Genomic DNA, 11399 nt, shown 5'->3' with positions numbered 1-11399 from the left:
CTAATACATTATTTTTTTTGTATATATACATTTGGAAATAATTAAATGGGATAGATCCTTTCCTACAAAAGACTCCAAACTCTTTTAAAAAGCCTCAGACCTTTTATGAAATGTTCCAAATTGCATATTGCATAATCAGAAGTTTACTTCCTAAGAAATTCACTTGCTTAATCATAGGAAGCTAACTAGAGGACCTTCACCCTTTCATCTAAGCAGGGGAGCAAGCCCAGTGTGACAGAGGTGATTTAATGATATGGAAAGTCCCTGAGGCATTTCATTGTTGGTCTACCCTATGTTATCCTCTTATTGCCCAACATGGGGAGATGGCTATGAGAATTGGCTAATGAGTGATACTGGTTGCCACGCTGTGGCCTGCCTTTTTACTGGACCAATAATCCATGTAGATGTTTTGACATCTGTTCCTCAGTGCAGCACCTGAATCTGCTCATTAACTTTGTTAGGACCTCCTGAATGGTCAACATAGGTCTGTTAGATTTCAAAGAAACTTGGAGAGACTTAAGTGGACTGAAGCTGAGTGAAGTGAGCAGAACCAGGAGAACATTGTACATAGTACCAGTACCATTGTGTGATGATCAGCTGTGATGGACTTGACTCTTCTGAGCAATGCCATGATCAAAGACAATTCCAGAGGACTCATGATGAAAAATGATCTTCACATTCAGAAAACAAATGGTAGAATCTAAATGCAGATTGAACCATAACATTTTCACTTTTTTTCTTTCTTGAGGTTTTCCACCTTTGTTCTGATTCTTCTTTCACAACATGACTAATGTGGAAATAAGTTTAACATGATTGTACATATATAACCTATATCAGATTACTTTCTGTTTTGGGGAGGGTGGAGGGAAGGGAGGGAGGCGAAAATTTGGAACTCAAAATCTTATGGAAATGAATGTTGAAAACTATCTTCACATGTAACTGGAAAAAACAATATACTATTAAGATTGAAAAAGAAAGTTAAGTCTGTCAAGGTCTGCTCATTACCTCATTTGTAAATCAGTGGAATTCTTTATTTTGTGTAGATCCTCTTGGAGGGTCAAGGACAAAGTCCATCCACCAATAAGACTCTATATATTTAGTCTGCTTTATCTGTATTGTTTGTGTAATAAGTACTATAAGAAGCACTAGGACTAGGGGAAGATCTGAGCTCCTATTCATTAAAAGGGGTCTAGTCCCTTTAATAAATGGTTATTGGCTCAGATCTCTGCCTCAGTGGACTTTCTTGCAGATTAGACATTTTGGGGCCTACATAAAACACACTTTAGATAATTTTTTTCATTCTCTCAATTTATAGTTGCCACTCAAGAAATCTAGGCAAATATTTGAATGATACCTAACTCTAATTTTGAGGAAGCTCAGAGTTTATCTGCTCCAACCTTCCATGGACTGAGGACACCTTTAACAACATTCCAACAAGGGGTAATCCAGCCTTCACTGGAAATCTCAGGTGAGGGGAAAACCAATACCTCTCAAATCAGCCCATTGCACTTTTGGACAACCCAGCTTTTTCATTCAGACTGGTGGTGTGGTTAGAATCCATCCACCTGAGGCCTAGAACAATTACTGGATGTAGCAGAACCATGAGATGTGGTATGGTAACCTTTCCATAACATTTTCAGGTGTCATCACGGACACATTACTAAATCTGGCCTTGATCCAGACATGTGGTGGTGAAAAGTGTTAGTGATGCCATAACTGTCTCAACTCTGTATTGCATATGGTTATAAGTATCCTCCAAAGGGGGGAATGCAATATGCTGTGTGTATCAAGTTTAAATTTATTCCATATGAGTTACATTTTGAAGAACTTTCATTGTTTAATTTGAGCATTTTGATAATGCTATACTAAAGATTAGTGAAAATTCAGCAGTTCAACAGCTGAAGAAGTAAAAGTATCCAGAGACAACCAGCAACAATCAGAATCCAGTTCCCCTGATGACATTTCAACACTCCTTTGAAGACAAGATTTCAAGGACTTTAAATGAACATTTTTATTTTTTTCCTTCTGTTATTATATATACTATCTGTGATATGTATTTTCTGCAGAGGCCTTCCCTCTGTAGATATTGTGAAAGTGTGAGTCCATGAGGGATTGCCCCTCTGGACAAAATTTTCCCTTTCTCCCTTTCTTATATTGTTATTAGCATATTGTTTGTTAGCATAGGTTATGATATTCTATTATTTTGCTACTTCATTAAGGAAACACCCCGTGTTTCTTTTTGAAACAAATGGGGAAAAGTAAGAGGCTAAAATTAGCCTCAGGCACCCTGAATGGGCTGCCCCTCCCCCAGCGTGGCTGCTCTCCCTGAAACCACCTCGGAGGTGTGGCATGGCCCTCATGGAGGCCTTGGGAGTCCAAGTCCCGCTCAGCGGGGATATGCACAGGAAGCCTCATGCAAGCCCCAGCTTCCTCCACCCAGCCCCCAGGTCTGGGCATGCCTGGCACAGGGGGCTCTGCACCACCTTGGGGCACCAGCCAATTAGCTTGGTGTGTGTAGGGGCTTTGCCCTGAGTTCCCAATGAGAGAGGCCTTTTATATACCAGGGAAGTTAGATGGAAGGAGGAGTGTAGCAGTGAAAGGAAGGACTGAGGAAGAGGACAGGGGAGCGGAGAAGGAAAGAGTGTCAGTTGCAAGGGAGGACTGAGAAAAGAGACATGGGGAGACACTATGGAGAAAGGGGAGGAGCAACTGAGTGAGAAGGACATTGTGAAGGAGAGCGGGGGCAGCTGACAGTGAAAGGGAGCTGATGGTGAAGGAGAACGGTAGATGAGAGTAGGAGGCAAACCAGTCTGAGGGAGGCATGGCTGTGGCAACAGCAGTGGCCAGTCACACCCACAGGCAAGAGATGCACAGGGAATAGGAAGCAGTTGGGTTCGTTGGCCAAGGTTTCAGGTCATATATGTTTTGTTTTTCTTTGTCTTTATCCCTAAATTTATTTTTATCAATAAACCCTGTTTTTGCTTTAATTGAAAAGAGGCTTGTTCTTATCAGGCTGGGAGAAGCAGTTGGGGGATTTTTAAAAATGGCCCTTACAGACTGGCTTAGGCAGCTAATAGTCTATAGATAGGCAGATAGCTAATAATAGTTTTAAGATGCTGAACCAGCTAAGACAGCTATAAAATTTTACAGAATGGCAACCCAGATGGTACTTACGGGCCAGTTATAATTTTTCAGATAGCTTATAGTTATAACTTTTCAGATTGGCCAGCCAGCCAGGAGTTTATCAGTCCAGTTAATTTTTTTTTTCATACCTCTGTCTTGAGAAGGAAAAGCAGATGAGGCTTTGTGGATGCTTTGGTATCTCAAGAACCTGAATAAATTTGTTTTCTTATTTAAAGAGTCATCCTGAGCTCTGTTGCTGAAAGCTCCATTTCAACAAGACAATGCACTATGGGTAAGTGAACAACTGTTTTGTCTGCTCTTTTTAGCCCAGAATAAGCCAGTTTGATGGGCTTTGTAGAGAACTGTCATTCACATTAAAAGGCATCACTTTCTAAATATTTTTTGTTTTTTTGCTTTTTTTGTTTTTTGTTTTTTGTGGGGCAATGAGGGTTAAATGCCTTGCCCAGGGTCACACAGCTAGTAAGTGTCAATCGTCTGAGGCTGGATTTGAACTCAGGTGCATCTGAATCCAGGTTCTGTGCTTTATCCATTGCGCCACCTAGCTGACCCCCTAAATATCATTTTAAAGAGTGATCATGAACTGATAGAGCTTATAAATGCAGTGTTCAAGTAGAGAAGAGAAGAGTACCTACCTTAAAAGTGGTAACTAATAGCAGTGAAAAGTGACTAACAGTCAAACAGTAAATAAAAAAGCAAATATGTTTGGTACAGATGTTCCCAAATGGACTAATGCTGTCAAAATCTAAATTCCAGAGTTACCCTAAAGACATGAGTTTTCTTCTCTCATATGTTTTTCCTGCAAGATTTCTTTAAGTATGTGTTGACTCTTTACCACAGATTTTGAGTGCATTGTTGGGAGAATATGATTTAGATTTATGCGTTTTGCGATATATTTATTTTATGCCTTGATTTTAATGTTACTTTCTGCAATATTTATTTTTACCTTTTTGTTATGTCTATTGTTATGTTTAAGATATAGAAACACACTTACTGTAAATATCATGTACCATTATAGGTGCATTACCTTGTGAGTGGCTGATTGTGTATGGGAAACATATCAGATGAGGACTCAAGAGTTAGAGTGTTGTATAGAAGTGTATTTTCCCTCACCAGGGTTACCCTTGGACTCAGATTTTGAGTAGAACACTATGTTGTTGATCTTGAGCAAGAGAACTCAGAAATGAAGCAACCAATGAATTAATAAATTGTTATTAAGCACCTACTATGTGTCAGGCATAATGCTAAATGCTGAGGATACCAAAAGAGTATAGGTGAGAGGTAGGAGTCACTTTAATAAAATAAATATCTGTACCTATATAGAGAATCTCAGGCATTTACCATCACAACCAGCCAGAAGGCTCCATAGTACCAAAAATTACTCTGCACCATGACTCTCTTACAAATCCATATAACCTCCAGCAGACACCATCAGATGATATTCTTAAGCTCAACCAAAGCCCTCTGCCAAATCAAAATTTTCTTCATCTAGGACAAAGACTCCAGAATTTTCCCTATCTGGCAGCAGACACATTTCTCTCTCAAGTGCAATTCTATTATCAAGCTTTTTTTTTTTAGATTTAATTTTTTGAAATTAAAATTTATTTTTTTTATCAGTAACTTCTTTCCTCTTACCACCACCGAAAATGAAAAAAAAAAACAAGACCGCAATTACAAACTCATATAGACAAGAAAAATGAATTTCTGGATTGGCCACCACATAGAATTTCTTTTTTTTTTAAATTAATAAAGTTTTTTATTTTTTCCCCATTACATATAAAGATAGTTCTCAACTTTTGTTTATACAAGCTTTCCAATTTCAGATTTTTCTCCCTCCCTCCCCCCTCCCCCAGACAGCAGGCAATCTGATATAGGTTTTTATATATATAATTATCGAGCTTTTTAAAAATTATTACTTTTAACTACTACTTCTGCCAACCTTTCACCTCATATAAGCTTCCCCAGAAAGCAGGACCCTGACACCCTGGAGGGGTGTCTTCAAGAACAATTCACCAAAACAAGGTTTAGATTGGTTTTCTACAAGCATGTTCTTTTCCTTGTAGGTGCCTAGGTGATATTTCTACTTTCCAAGACAGTACTCCTCATTGTTTTTAAGAGCTGAAAACCAACTCCAATTTCTCCCAAATTATCTCTGTTAAGTCTCAAAAACCAAACATCTTAAAGAGCTAAGGCAACTTGGTTAAATTATTCAAAACCCCATAGGTTGTTAGCAGCTACATCCAAGATGGGGGAAATGGATGTGGGTAAAATCTCCTGGTCCCCTCAAGGGACAAAACTCACTACAGCAGAGAAAGAAAAAGAATAGTTGCCATACTGACTACACTCTTTTACCAAGAGTAAAGAGCTTTTTAAAAGATGAAGTCAGGATTCTTCCTATTACTGTTCTCTACTTCATTCACTTTACATTACTGCTAATACTCCATTGCCCACTAAAATTGCCTCATTTTAAAAAATCTGTGTACATAATGTATCATAACAGTAGAATATAAACTACTTGAGGGGAGGGACTATTTAATTTTTGTCTTGTAGCATATTGTCTTGCATATTGTAGATAATAATCATTTGTGTATGCCCTAGAGATCCTCTCTCACTCATGGGCCTACAAAAATCTTAACTAAGTTCAAGACTCCTTGAGGGACAATACCTACTTGAAACTATAGTTGATGAGCCCCCATCATTGTATATGACTTTATTAGCCAGCCAGAGAAATTATTAATTCAAAATAAGAGACATAATCAAATAGCATTGTAAATTAGGTGACAAGATAGGATTACCTGACCATATACACATTTGGTGTACTCTTCCATAGTTTATAACACTTCCACTGGGGAAAACATACATAAAAAGAACCTCTGTGTCCAGAGAGCATGCATGGAGGGCATACATGTAGCCAAAGGACTTCATTACAATTAAATTTAACATGCATTTATGGAGTGCCTACTGTATGCTAGGTAAGGTGGAGAGCAAACCATACCTGCAGGACTATTTATATCCTTTGGTGATGCCATAATCTATTGGGCAAATCATTTCTGTTTTGGGTATCACATCACATTTATATTGAGTATCAAATTGTTTCTGAAGAATATCATATTCCTTCTGTTTCCACTAGTCTCATGGTCACTAAATTTCTCTCTGTTAGATTCTGGGTGATATGTTGGGCCATTATTTACCAAGGTACAATGACTAGAAAGCCTGTTCTTTGTTTGTTTTTGCTTTTTATATTGAATTATCTTTTTAAAAAATATTTATTTATTTTGCTTTTCCTCAATTACATGTAAAGATATTTTTTTGAATTCCAAATTTTTCTCCCACCCTTCCTTCCTTCCCTTCTCCCAAAGCCAATAAGCAATTTGATATACAGTCATATTAAGCATATTTCCACATTAATCAAAACAAAAGGAAAGAAAAAACACAAGAAAAAATAAACAAGAACAATAACAAAAAAGCAACAACAAAAGTGAAAATAGTATGCTTCAGTCTGTATTCAAACTCCATAGTTCTTTTTCTGAATGTGGAGAGCATTTTCCACCATAGTTCTTTTTGGCATGGTCTTGGATCATTGCATTGCTAAGAAGAGCCAAGTCCATCACAGTTGATCATCACAAAATTTTGTTGATACTGTGTACAATGTTCTCTTAGTTCTGCTCATTTCATTCAGCATCAGTTCATGTAAATCTTAAAAAGCCTATTCTTGACAAGAAAAGAATGACAGATTTTTGGAATGTAGCTAAGGCTATAGGACAGTTGTTATCTAAAGGCAGTCCCCCAAACCAATCACTTTTCCCAATCTAAATTTGTTGCAAACCTGTTTTTGTGATTTGAAGTCCATAGTGCTGAGAAACTACTAAAATTTGGGTTATAAAATTCTGTATAATTCATGCTAAACCTCTGATGTTTTGTTTCTCACAATTCATTGGGGATTCTGCCAAAACCAAATAAAATTCAAGCAATAACAACAATGGAGCTATGTTGAGTATGGGGCTCCCAAGATAATCACTGATTGAATACAAATGAAATTGAGAAATCAGTTTATTGATCAAATATTTAATAAATGCCTGCCATGTCCTAGGCACTGTACTATGTGCTGGGCACGCAAAGGCAAAATTGAAACTGTCCATGCTTTCAAGGATCTTACACTGTATAAGGGGAGACAACATATACATATATAAGTATAAGCAAAATGAACAAAACATAAAATATATTTAAGGAAGAAACACTACCAGTAGCTGGCTAACTCAGGAAATATTCATATAGAATGTGGTTCTTGAGCTGGACAAGAATAAAAACTGAGCAAAGAAGGCAAAGTTAATGATATCCCTCTCCTCTTCTGGACTGTCTTTGTGCTGTATATATGTGAAAGACAAAATACCTCTAATATCTGAGCTGTATTCTAGACAGTGGGAAACCTCATCATCTCCTTTTGTTTGTTTGTTTGTTTACAAGAGCTGTAATTTTACCAGCTTTGCCATTTCATGAGAGGAGTCAGCCATGTTTGATTCATTGTCCCCTACCCCAACCTTCAATCACTTGCTGGACTTCTCCAATTCTTCACCAGTCAATCTGAGCCCTTTAGTATTTTTTCCCTTCCCCACAGCCCCATTTTTCAGCTTCCTTTTATGTTATAAGCATGTAGTCTTTTTCAAAGTAGGGAGTAAATTGTTTACTTGTGCATGTACCCCTAATCTTTAGCGCAGTTTCTGGCACATAGTAAGCACTTAATAAATTATCTATCTATCTATCTATCTATCTATCTATCTATCTATCTATCTATCTATCTATCTATCTATCTATCTATCTATCTATCTTCTATCTATCTTCTATCTATCATCTGTCTATTTTTCTAATCTATCACTTATTTGGAATACTCAGAAAGGAAAATATACCAGTGAAGACTGGAACCTTCTTTACAACCTATAGTCTTAGGGCTGCCTATAGCACTAATTGATAGGACCACATGGTCAATAAGTATCAGAAGCAAGACCAGTCTTCCTGACCCTAAGGCTAGCTACATTATATTATATACATTATATTATATTATATACATTATCTACTACATTATATTGCTTCATATTGTCTTCATAGATCTGTTGATTTGAATGAAATAACGTAGCCTTCTTAAATTATTTTGAGGTAGAGTTTATTTAATTCTTTGTAATTATATCCCCAAATGCCTGGTATATAGTAAGTACTTGATGCACTATTTTTTAATTGATTGACCTTAGACAAGAATTTTTAATACTTATATCCCTCAACTCGAGTAGACTTTGGAGAATTTGAGCAGGGCTACAATTACATTGAAATTTAACCCAGGGTTGGCTGTGTCTCTTTCTTTCTGGAGAACAGGTAGGAAAAGACAACCCCAAATAAATAAAATCAATTTTTAATAGACTTTAAAGTTTATGAAGTACTTTTTAAAAAAATAACCCTATGAGGGGCACTTAGGTGGCACAGTAGATAAATCACTGGCCCTGGATTCAGGAGAACCTGAGTTCAAATCTGACCTCACACACTTGACACTTATTAACTGTGTGACCCTGGGTAAGTCACTTAACCCTAATTGTTCAACAACAAAAAATAACCCTATGAGCTAGTTAATGGAATTATTACAATTGTTTCCACTTTTATTGAAGCAGGACTAGATGAAAGAGGTGGCAACAGGTATAATGCCTCTTTCACAGGGGTAGAAAGATACTGAAATTAAGAGACATATCCAAGATGACATAGCTTATAAGTTGTGACTTGAATTCAGATCATCTACACTCAAAACCTAGTACTTTTTCTACTATATCACACCATGCGACTTTCCTAAACTCCTTCATGGAGGACTTATCTTGAATTGGTATTTAATTCTTGTCATTTCTAAACCTCCTCCTATCAACACCATAATTTGAATCATAGATTGAGATTGGGAATGGCTGTGCAAGGATCAGAGAGAGTCTTTAATACTGAAATCTCTCCGTATTTCATCTACCAAAGTTATCTGGCTTCATGGTGGAAGCCTATAGTTCATTGTTGTTCAGTTACGTACAACTTTTTGTGACCCCCATTTAGGATTATCTTGGTAAAGATATTGAAGTGGTTTGCCATTTCATTCTCCAGCTCATTTTTTAGATGAAGAACTGAAGCAAACAGGTGTAAGTGACTTGTCTAAGTTCACACAGCTAATAAGTGTCTGAGGCCAGATTTCCTTAATCCAGGAAAATGAGGTCTTTTGACTCAGGCCCAGCAATCTCATCCACTACACTACATAGCTGCTGATTAGGGATATTACTAAGCAAATACATGATATTATCTAGAGTTCATTTCTAAGTGGGTCCCTGAAATCACAACATTTATGATTGCTGAACCACTGTCAGTGATTTTTGAAAGATCTTTGAAAATGGGAAGTGTGCTATAGGACTAGAGAAGAACAAATACTTCAACTCGGAAAAGAAATAAAAGGGGCAGATTCTGCAAGCTAGAGATCACTCAATTTGCCATATTCCTTACAAAATTATAGAATATAACATTAAAAGGATGATTTATGAGCTTTTGAAAAGGAAAGTTTTCTAAAAGCCAATATGGCCTTATCAAGAACAGGTCATGGTAGGCCTTTTCATTTTCTTTTATGTCACATTTATTCAAAAAGTAGACCAGGGGAATTGGGTATGCATAGTTTCCTTGATCTTCAGCAAAGTATTTGACAAAGTCTACCATACTATTTTATGAAAATAAAGTCAATATGGGTTATATGATTGTACTAATTATTCATTTTCAGTTTCTTGATTCTACCTTTTCCATTTGTGCATTTTCTATGTTTTTCACCCAGTCACTCCCAGAGAGATATGTATTTCAGACTTAAAACCATTCTCATAGGACTTCTAAATTTTTCTAAGCTGATACCCCATACCTCCAATATCATACAGCATCCACCAAGACAACACCAAAGGGGGATATCACTTAGAACTATAACGGATGCCTTCTTCAGTAACCACTAATTAATGAGATTTGACTAAAGCAATTTTTTTTTGAGTTGTTTATTTAAAAATACCTTTGTAATTGAAAACTATTTCTTTTCTTCCATCTTTCTTTTCCTCCCAGCCCTCTAGCTTCCCATTTTCTTTGTACCTCTCTATTACATTTATTTAAAAAAATACATCAACCAATTAATCAGTTAGCAAGGTTTTATTAAACACCTACTCTATACCTCAAGTGCTGTACTACACACTTAGGATACAAATACAAAAGTGAAATAGTTTCTGCTCTCAGGGAGCATATTGAAATGGTAGTGAAAAAAGGTAGTAGGTTCTTGAAGTATATTGAGAGGTTCATGTCTTCTAGGAAGAAGGAAGTGATAGTCTTATAATATTCTGATCTGTGAGATCATATCTGCAGTATTGTCCTTAGTTCTGAGCATCACATGTTAGGAAGGAGAGTTATGAAAGGAGAGTATAGAGAGGAGGTCAACTAAGATGGCAAAGATCCATGACTTCATGCCTCATCATGACTGGTTGAAGGAACTTAGGATGTTTAGACTAAAAAAAGAAGAGTTGGAAGAGGACATGAAAGCTATTTTTAAAAGTATTTGCAAGGGTGATATATGGAAGAAGTACTAGACTTATTCTGTTTGGCCCCAGAGGGCAAAAGGAGGAACAATGTGTAAAAGTGGAAATAAAACAAATTTAGGCTTCATTTGAGGAAAAAGTTCCTATCAGTGATATTCTTCTTGTCTGTGCTACCCTCCTTCCCCTAACCTAGTGAGATAAATAAAGAGAAACTAAATGTTTAAATGATTTCTTTTTAAAAAGAGAGGCATCTTGGGAGGGAGGGAAGAAAAAAAAGGAATTACACAATACTTTTGTTTGTATATTGAAAGGAATTGCAAGCTATACAGGGTAGATTTGCAGTTTCATGTGCAATCATTTTTTTATTGTACTATGTGATGGGAATTCTTGTCTTAATTCCATGAATAAAATAAAATCTATATAATAAAATATTTTATTTTTAAAAAGAGGGGTTATAATGGGATGTTAGGTAGAGAATCATCCTTGAAGCCAGGATGGCCTTGGTTCAAGACCCACCTCTGACAACATACTGTGTATGTGACCTGGGCAAGTCATTTAACCTTTTTAGTTAACTCCCCAAGAGTATAAGTTGCAGAGAAGGTGCCTTCCCCAGTATTGGTGGAAGGATGTCCCCTAATCTGGAGGTTTTGCTGTACTGATAAAATCAAATGTCTGATTTTTGTCAAAGACCTC

Source organism: Dromiciops gliroides, chromosome 4 (genome assembly GCF_019393635.1).
Source record: "Dromiciops gliroides isolate mDroGli1 chromosome 4, mDroGli1.pri, whole genome shotgun sequence".
In the NCBI taxonomy this organism is placed as follows: domain Eukaryota; kingdom Metazoa; phylum Chordata; class Mammalia; order Microbiotheria; family Microbiotheriidae; genus Dromiciops; species Dromiciops gliroides.
This window is presented reverse-complemented; position numbering follows the sequence as displayed.